This window comes from Triplophysa rosa, linkage group LG1 (genome assembly GCF_024868665.1).
Source record: "Triplophysa rosa linkage group LG1, Trosa_1v2, whole genome shotgun sequence".
Lineage (NCBI taxonomy): Eukaryota > Metazoa > Chordata > Actinopteri > Cypriniformes > Nemacheilidae > Triplophysa > Triplophysa rosa.
This window is the reverse complement of record NC_079890.1, coordinates 11419989-11430446: the sequence shown is the minus strand read 5'-3', so window position 1 is coordinate 11430446 and position 10458 is coordinate 11419989. Positions and strand designations below refer to the sequence as shown.

At 40.3% G+C, this 10458-nt stretch overlaps 2 non-coding genes and 1 pseudogene across 2 annotated transcripts; 2 read left to right on the top strand and 1 right to left on the bottom strand.

Moving 5' to 3' along the window:
• trnak-cuu (transfer RNA lysine (anticodon CUU)) lies at nucleotides 1-73 on the bottom strand. Its single transcript has one exon. It is a non-coding gene; the product is annotated as a tRNA-Lys (tRNA).
• Nucleotides 74-4699: 4626 nt separating this feature from the next.
• Nucleotides 4700-9582, top strand: LOC130547013 (uncharacterized; annotated as a pseudogene).
• On the top strand, nucleotides 6975-7048 carry trnan-guu (transfer RNA asparagine (anticodon GUU)). The gene has a single exon. It is a non-coding gene; the product is annotated as a tRNA-Asn (tRNA).
• Nucleotides 9583-10458: the final 876 nt, after the last annotated feature.

Below are 10458 nucleotides of genomic sequence, written 5' to 3'. Positions count from 1 at the left end.
CGCCCAACGTGGGGCTCGAACCCACGACCCTGAGATTAAGAGTCTCATGCTCTACCGACTGAGCTAGCCGGGCAATTGTGGTTCTGTCTTAAAAATTGCCTATAGGCCCCTTTTTTATTAGTAAATATTGTGACGCTTTTTTGTGGGCGGAGCATAGGTGGAGGCAGAAAGATTCCCCTGGCTGCTTTACTAACGCTAGCAAGCATGTTTTGATAGCTTGTTTTTTTGACAGTGACTGGAGAAAATCTGATTTAATTTGAATATGTACGTAACTGCCTGAGACGTACTGTTGACTGTGACTGTTGTTGAAAATGTAAACTTTAACGGAAGAAACCAGATTGGCCAACCTGTATACACTCATTCAATAGATAGACGAACTGTCAGGATTACCTTCCAAGCCAGATAAAGAAACCAATCGTGTATAGTAAAGAGAAACTGAGAGTGTATACATCTTTAGATGCTTATATGTACTCACAGTGGCAAACGGTACCAAATGCAACTACTTAACACACTTGGGTCCGTGTACGTTTTATTCATTTGATACGTACACGGACCCACTTGACACATAACATGAACATACTCACTTTTCTCTCCCCAATTCTACTAATGCACTTATGAAAACTGACAATTTAAAGTTTTTACTTAATTAATATTGCATATAGGAATTTATAGTCTGTTATATTTGACCTGTGCTTCTCTCTCCTTTATCCTAAATGTGTGCTCTCGCGTGTGTGTGTGTGTGCGCGTGCGTACTTGTCTGTGTACGTACGTGTGTGTGTGTGTGTTGTGTGTGTGTGCGTGCGCATCCGTGTGTGTGTGTGTGTCTCTATGTCTATGTGTGTTAGTACGTGTGCATATTGTGTGTGTGGAGTGTTTTGTATATGGGTATGTCTGTCTTCTGTGTTTTCAAACTTTTCTTGTTTTTGCAGGTACAACTTTAATTATTTTGCTTATAGTCAATATGTCTCATGTACAGCTGCTTTGTAACAATGAAAATTGTAAAAGCGCTATATAAATAAAGTTGAGTTGAGTTGAGTAGAAACAGCAACGGCAAACAGTTTCGGTCCGTGTACGTTTTATTCATTTGATATCCTATTCGAAATCAAATAACGAGAAATTGAAAAATGACTAGTTTCTCGTTTTTTCGTATAGTTCACCAAACGGAAATTTCGTTTTTGGCCCGATATTTTATTTTTCGTTTGCCGTTTAAAAAACAAATTTTGGCCTCAATATGGCATTCGTACATGTGGGCGGTGCTGTAACGCCTCTTTCACCCGATTGGTCAAATAGCTCACCATTCTGTACGGCAGGGCTAGTCAACTGGCGGCCCGCCAATCATCTTTTCCTGGCCCGCCTTAACATTTCAAATAAGTGGAGAGACTTTAAGAACGGTGTGCTTTAAATGCACGTCCTCCTGAGACGCCACATCTTTAAAAGTCCAAAACGCTGCTACATTCAAAACGCAAGTAATTCCCGCGGCTCATAATGATTGACGTTTTATAAAGCGATTTGATCGGTCAGTCCAAGAAACTTAATGTTATTTACAATGTTATCAGCAATGCATTGCACAGCCACAGGCAATCGGTTTGCGCACGCGATAGGTCGTGTTCTAAAACGCGTTTTGTGCCCTTGAAAGTAGGCTAATTGTAGGAAGGGTACACCACGTGAACGGTTGTCTCAGATAAGGGGAAAACGGTGTTGTTTTTATTACTGCATTCATTATGTATAACGGCTATATTTACGAAAAACAGCTGTTCATCTCCCCCCAGAACTCGCACTATACAAAGGATCTGCCCTATAAGTGCGTGGGGCGCATGAATGCGATCGGATTTCACCCGAAGATGTGATAATAGCGTTCAGTTTCTTGCACAGATCAATTGACTCGCTTTATAAGACGCGAATTTAACGTCACAAGGGGCAGGGATTACTTTTGTGTTGAATGTATTTGCGTTTTTTACATTTATTGATTTAACTTTAATGCAACCAAATATCTTCAGAAATATCTTCTTGAAAAAACAATGCCACCAACATCTCGATGTACTGGAGGACTGTGGGTGAGTAAATTAGTAGCAATTTTTGGGTAAAGTAACGCATTAAGGAATATAAAATACAATTAAAAAGACAATATCCCTTTTAATTTAATATCAGGAAAAGGCACAAATACTGGATGCAATATTTGTGTGCATGTTTTAATATATGGCCTATAAGTAACAGCAACAAAAACAGTATAAAAGGAACAAAACGCAATAAATAACAGAAAAACAAAATAACAGAAGAAATGAGAATATGGTAAAAAACTGGCCCGCATCCTATTTATACTTTTGGAATCTGGCCCTCAAAGAAAAGTAGTTGAAGACCCCTGCTGTACGGACTTAATTCTGACTTAATTCTGCAGCGGGGTCGCGTTACCTGAGGAGTGACAACCTGCTACCATGTCTCATCCATCTAGCGGTGGAGTTTGTAATTGCATTTCATAAATAAACAGCCCATCCGATTTAGGGCTAAATCGTGACTACAGATCGACCATGTAATGAAATGACACTACATCTTGTTGATATTTCTATATTGACGAAATATAAAACATATATAACAAACGAATAAAATATGTTTTCACCACGAAAACTCAATGAACGAATTAAATGTTGTTTTGATGCGCGTGCATCTGATAAAATTCTCCCGTTGCTTCCATGCACGCAAGGCAACAGACTCGCAAAGCGTTTTACGGCCCACCAATACAATTCAGATTATATATATTTTTAAACCAGAGCATAATAACCCATAAATACTTTGTCTGCATAGTCTAAAAGAATATGACACGCAAATGTTAATGTATTATTTGACATGAACTATCATGATTAATATCAAGAGCAATAATAACATTGTTTAAATCTTGCAGTTGTTTATATGACATGTGATGTACTCCTCTAACTCAACTCAAAGACATGATCATCAGCCTTAAACTTTGTTTTTGTCTTTTTTATCATTTATATTTATTGTATACTCTTTAAATTACATTAATCTATCACATTATATAGTACTGGTGTAAATATGGCATATTTGAGCAGCATTAAACAGGAATAAACCGTCATGCTGCTGCAGTTTTATGATGGCTTTTGTTGATAACATTTTTATGTTTTCTTATTGGTTGAAACAACGGAATAAGTATAAATTGTTGAAATAAATGCACAATGACAATAATTATAAAAATTGCCTCGGAAACAGCCGATCCTTAAACAAACATTTATTTATTAGCACCAAAGCAATACTATAGCCTAGTATAAAATCCTTTTTTTACTTCATTACTTTTTTCACTCAAGGAAAAAGAGTGCGTACGCACAGTCAAGAGCATCCGTACACATCCGTACATATTTACGCCAATATATATTTTTAATAAATCCGGATACGTGCGTGGAAAACAGCGTACGCACATTTCTATGCCCATTTTGTGCGTACGCGTCGTTTATACATCAGCCCCCCCTGGTGTTCCATTAATGAGTTTTTTTTTCTTCCCTGGTGGAACTGGCATATTCCAAGATGACAATGCCAGGATTCATCGGGCTCAAATTGTGAAAGAGTGGTTCAGGTAGCACGAGACATCATTTTCACACATGGACTGGCCACCACAGAGTCCACACCTTAACCCCATTGAGAATCTTTGGGATGTGCTGGAGAAGACTGCGCAGCGGTCCGACTCTCCCATCATCAATACAATATCTTGGAGAAAAATTAATGCAACTCTGGACGGGAATAAATGGACATTCTGGACATTGCAGAACCTTATCGAAACGATGCCACAGCGAATGCGTGCCGTAATCAAAGCTAAAGGCGGTCCTTCGAAATATTGGAGTGTGTGACTTTTTTGTACGGGCAGTGTGTATATATATATATATATAGTTTTATTATTTAGATTTTTTTTAACAATTTCTGAATAAGCTCATGCAGACCGAATGAAGAATTCATTAATAAAGCAGATTAAAGGACCACACATAAACACTTTATATGATATAAGTGATATGTATATGATATTTTTTATATGAACATCATGGCGTTTACAATGTTTTTGTTGAAAAAACAAGCACATCTAAAAAGTCGAGTTTGTTAACAGTAGCCTATGTGTCGACATAGCTTACACGCAGATAAAGCCGTGCTTTAAAGGTTGAAGCGATCAAGCTTTGAAGCGCTTTGTATTAATTAATTTTAAAGTAATTTCAAAATTTAAAACTGCGTTTAGCCGCAGACAACGTTATTCTTGTATTTTTTTAGAATAGTTCTAATTGACGAACATAAATTACTCGCTTGTTTTTATAGCCACTTTATTTATCATCACAATACGGACCACTTACGGCATTGTTCCTGCCTTTTGTTCACACAGGGCGCTTTCTGATGCAGGCAACGTCATTAATACTACTAGGGCCTACTACTACTAATAATAGGTACCTTTCTTGATCAATCCCACTGAAAGCCCTCTCTAGCAGTTTTACAGCAATTTTCTGGGATCAACGTCTGTGAAAGGGGTGTTAAATGTGGAAGTTATACTGTATACAGCACACTGCATGGCGTACATTGCAACACATATTTCTGCTTAAATATCACGCACAGTTCACAGCAAGCAGTGGTTCGCGTTGCGACAATAACTTGTATTAAACTGAAGGACTGGCGGTGCCTCTTATTCTGCCGGGCAGAATTAAATCCGTACAGAATGGTGAGCGATTTGTCCAATCGGGTGAAAGAGGCGTTACAGCACCGCCCACATGTACGAATGCCGGCAATTAAACGGCAAACGAAAAATAAAATATCGGGCCAAAAACGAAATATCCGTTTGGTGAACTAAACGAAAAAACGAGAAACTGGTCATTTTTCAATTTCTCGTTATGTGATTTCAAATAGGATATCAAATGAATAAAACGTACACGGACCAGTTTCCTTTATGTTTAGTCTCCGGTCGTTGGCTAACTGCAAACAAAGTTGTTATACAGTATATGCGCTAATACAGGAAAATAACTTAACTTGTTCCCCCATTGTTGTGATTAGGTGGGCAAAAATGATAAGCTTAGACACATACCCAAACCATAATCCATACCAACAAAAGACAGGAGTTTATTTAACTTTAAGTGATATAAAGTGTATATAAAGCCAGCATTTTTGATGATAATTTCTACTGGTCTGCTCGTTTTATTGTGTTTAACTGCAGCTGTCGTCAGTGTTTTTGTTTGGCAATGGCAGCAGGTATGTGTTAAAATATCAAATTGGAGACTGTATTTTATCGATTGTGGCACTAAACAACACAACAAGATGATATTTTAAACTCCTTATGTAGCCGAATCTGTGCTGGTTTGTATTGGCCACCTCCAGTTTTCCCTTTGTTTTGCCTCCAGCTAGTACCGTGACGTATTCGTGACGTCGGCCGTAAAGAGGTCTATAAAGTCTACATTAGCACACACATATGGAGGACTAAACCTGCAAAAATTATAAATAAAGAAATATATAAACGAATAAATGTAATAATATGAAAATAAATAAAGGAATGAATGGTTTGATAAAACAAAATAATTCGTTTTAGCTATTATTGATCTTAGCTTTAACTTTTCTTTAAATTTTTTTAATTGATTTATTATTTTTTGTGTCCATTTTTTAATTATTTTTTGTTATTATTATTATTTATTTTTAGATTATTTTATTTATCATTTCCTTTTATTTTTACATTTATTTATTTATACGTTTATTTATTTTTATATTTATTTATTATCGCATGTATTTATTTCCACTTTTATTTATTTATTCTTGAATTTATTCTTACTTTTCTGTGTCTTGTATGATAATTAGATGGGTTGGTCTTGCCTACTATTGGTTCAGCGTAGATTGAAGCGTTTGATCGATTACTCTTGACTTGTTTTGGACTAACGTCACTCACTGATCGTTTGCTTCGTGTATAACGTTAAGTAATCTATGGCGGGCGCACAATAGCTAGAGAGTTACAGATTAGCCAATGAAGTCGATAACCATGCATCAAATGACTGTGTGTCATTCAGATTAGATGCACTTATTGATGATTTATAGTTACTTAACGTTATACACGAAGCAAACGATCAGTGAGTGACGTGACGTTAGTCCAAAACAAGTCAAGAGCAATCGATCAAACGCTTCAATCTACGCTGAACCAATAGTAGGCAAGACCAACCCATCTAATTATCATACAAGACACAGAAAAGTAATAATAAATTCAAGAATAAATAAATAAAAGTGGAAATAAATACATGCGATAATAAATAAATATAAAAATAAATAAACGTATAAATAAATAAATGTAAAAATAAAAGGAAATGATAAATAAAATAATCTAAAAATAAAAAATAAAAATAATAAAAAATAATTAATAATGGACACAAAAAATAATAAATCAATTTAAAAAATGAAAAGAAAAGTTAAAGCTAAGATCAATAATAGCTAAAAACGAATTATTTTGTTTTATCAAACCATTCATTCCTTTATTTATTTTCATATTATTACATTTATTCGTTTATATATTTATTTATTTATACATTTATTTATTTATAATTTTTGCAGGTTTAGTCCTCCATACACACAAACCGTCCGTGTTATTTTCAGACCTACTTCTCTGAAATATTCAGTATTTAAGTTACATTTAGATGGAACTAAAATCATTCAAATGGAAGTTTCTACTAATTCCACTGTTTAACTGTTGTACTCAGAGGCAAACTTTTTGTTGAATCTGTTTTAACCCTTATATTCTTGTATTTTATTTTGGGTTGGAGAATAATTTTATATGATGATAATAAGCAAGATAAACATTTATGGTGTTTTTAAATGATTAATTTATCTAAATGCACATTGTTTTTAAGGTGTTTTTATGTTCGAGGACTTTGTAAGGTCACATTTTAAAAATAGACGTTTGCCAATTGTGTTTAGATGACGTGGCGCTTTATGATGTCAGTCTGTGACATAGTGCAGCAACTGTCTCTGTGGCGCAATCGGTTAGCGCGTTCGGCTGTTAACCGAAAGGTTGGTGGTTCGAGCCCACCCAGGGACGAAGTGATGTCTATGACACATTCAGTGTGTTTGCATTTGCCTACATTTTCAAAATTTAGTTTTCATTAAATTAAAAATTCATTCAATTTAAATGAACAATAATTCACTTTTCAACCATGTGTAACGCTTTAGTTGGGTGCTAGGAATACTACACAAATAATACAAAAAACAAGGAATTTGCTTTGAAACTGATTTGCAGTTTGCCCCAGTGTAAGTCAGAAAAGGGGGTCAGTTTCATTGCCTTTTTTAAAAACTACTGAAACATATTTACAGAAAACATTTCCTAGAATCCTTAGATTAGATAGAGACACTCAAATCTATGTCTCTTATCTCAGGAGGAGCTTACCTCTAAAAAAAGTTGAAATTAGAGATTACTGGTTAGAGAGTCTGCTTCGTGACCAGAAGGTTGCCGGTTCGATTCCCAGGCCGGCTTGATCAAGGCACCTTACCCCTACTTGCTCCCCGGGCACTGCAGTGATAGCTGCCCACTTGCTGTGCGTGTGTTCACTACTCTCTGGATGGGTTAAAAGCATTCACATTTCGGGTATGGGTCACCATATCTGACTAATAGGTCACTTAAATATGAATCTGGAATTTAAATGTGTCATGATCCCTGTCACGTCTAGGTTTTGGCTGGCACGGGTGTGTGTTTGTTTTTGTCGAGCTAATCACCTCATCACTCAGTTCACCTGTAGATCATCCCGGTCATGATTTTATTAATTATCCTTCGCCCATTCACCTGCCACTCGTTAGGTTTTCCCTATTTAATCCCTCTTGTCCTCTCGTCTTGTGTCAGACCGTTGCTCGTATTAGCTCACTACTGACTGCCACAGACTAGCGTGTCTAGTTCTGTTTTCTTTGCCATAGCCATAGCCATAGCCTTAGCCACAGTTCTTGTCAAAGTTTAGCCCTTTTTTCTACTTTTGCTTTTGGTTTTAGTTGTGCCTCGCCCTGTTATTTTTTGATCTATCCCGCAGTTCCCGCTGGCGCTCCGGACCTCTCCGTTTCATCATATCCAGGCATCTCATCTCTGGCGGAGCACGCACTTACATCTCTTCTCTCCTTGTGAGTTTCATCGGGTCGAGATTACAGTGTCCACTAAAAGCCTCCGCCCACCCGTAGAACGGAGAGTTCGAGTGGGCGCAATTCCCTTTTTCTCTCCGGCTTCCTGCACCCAGCTGCCATTTCGGCTGTTCGTCGATGGAGTCACCCACACCGGTCTCGCCTTTGTGGATTCCGGCGCTGAGGGGAACTTCATCGATGTCTCCAGGGCTCGTAAATGGAAGATCCCGGCCATACCTCTTCCCCAACCCATCTCGGTCTGGACACTAGCGGGGCATCCCTTCACCTCCATCACTCACGTCACCCCTCACGTAAGCCTTTTTCTTTCTGGTAACCATTGTGAGCGATTAAAGCTGTACATCCTCAATTCCCCCAATACTCCCATCATATTAAGGCATCCCTGGTTGTCACAGCATAATCCTCACATGAATTGGGCTAATAATTCTGTTTTAGCTTGGAGCCCTTTTTGTCACTTGTCTTGTCTTGGTCCTGCTCCCTCTCCTGTCTCTGTGTCTCCTGTGTTTCAGGTCAAAGCCGGCGATTTGACTGGGGTCCCGGAGGAGTACCATGATCTTCGGTCCGTGTTCAGCAAGTCACGGGCCACCTCCCTTCCTCCGCATCGCCCCTACGACTGTGCCATAGATCTCCTCCCGGGCACTTCTCCGCCTACGGGTCGGTTGTATTCGTTATCTGCTCCCGAAAGAGAGGCCATGGAAAATATATTCGCAACTCTTTGCAAGCTGGACTCATCCGCCCCTCCTCCTCGCCGGCCGGTGCGGGCATCTTCTTTGTTCAAAAGAAGGATGGCTCCCTGCGCCCCTGTATTGACTATCGAGGTTTGAATGAGATCACGGTTAAGAATAAATACCCTTTACCGCTCATGTCTTCTGCCTTTGAACTTTTACAGGGAGCCCGGGTCTTTACTAAACTAGACCTATGCAACGCCTATCACCTGGTCCGTATCCGCGAGGGGGACGAGTGGAGGACACTGTGAGTATTTGGTACTCCCATTTGGCTTGACCAATGCTCCTGCCGTCTTCCAGGGCCTTGTCAATGACGTTCTGGGGGACATGATTAACCGTTTTGTCTTTGTTTACCTGGATGACATCCTTATCTTTTCCCCATCTCTCCAGGAACACACCCGAAATGTTCGTGAGGTTCTCCAGTGTTTACTGCAAAATAAGCTATTTGTCAAGGCGTAGAAGTGTGAATTGCATGCCGATACTGTTTCGTTCCTTGGCCATATAATTTCTCCCAGGGGCATCGAACCAGATCCCGTCAAGATCAAAGCTGTCGCCGAGTGGCCCACTCCTGACTCTCGTAAAACCTTACAGCGGTTCCTGGGTTTCGCCAATTTTTACCGGCGATTTATCCGGGGTTTTGGCCAGGTGGCCGCGCGGCTTACGGCATTGACCTCCACCAAGGTTTTGTTCAAATGGAATTCCCTACCTCAGGTAGCCTTTGATAATCTCAAGTCCCATTTTGTCTCTGCACCTGTGCTTTGTTTTCCAGATCCTGAATGACAGTTTATTGTTGAGGTCGATGCTTCTGATGTCCGGATAGGCGCGGTTTTGTCTCAGCGCTCCAGCCGTGATGAGAAAGTGCACCCCTGCGCTTTCTACTCTCACCGCCTCAGCCCTGCAGAACGAAACTACGATATCTGTAACAGAGAGCTGTTGGCGGTTCGTCTGGCCTTGGGCGAGTGGCGTCATTGTTTGGAGGGGTCAGCGCAGCCCTTCTTGGTCTGGACGGATCATAAAAATCTAGAATATGTCAGTTCGGCCAAGAGGTTGAGCTCGCGGCAGACCCGTTGGGCACTCTTCTTTGGCCGGTTTAACTTCACTATCTCGTACCGGCCTGGTTCTAATAACGTCAAGCCTGACGCACTTTCTCGCCGGTTTGAGGCTCCCGGGGAGGAGCTTTCGGCCGATGCTATTCTCCCCAAGGAGGTGGTGGTTGGGGCTATTACCTGGGACCTCGAACGGCGAGTGGCGGAGGCCGGTCAAGATGTGCAAGTGCCCGAAGAGTGTCCGGCGGGCAGGTTGTTCGTGCCAGCTGCGCTGTGCCCTGACGTCCTTCAGTGGTGTCACGCATCCAGGTTGGTTGGCCATCCAGGGATTCGGGGAACCCTGGCTTCCGTTCGTCAGCGGTTCTGGTGGCCTTCCTTCGCCACTGACGTCAGACAGTTTGTGTTGGCTTGCCCTGTCTGTGCCCAATGTAAGCCGTCCCATCGTCCGCCGGCTGGTCTGCTTTGCCCACTCCCCATCCCCTCCCGCCCATGGTCACACATCGCCTTAGACTTCGTCACTGGCCTTCCCCCCTCCGGCAGCAACACCGTTATCCTCCCGG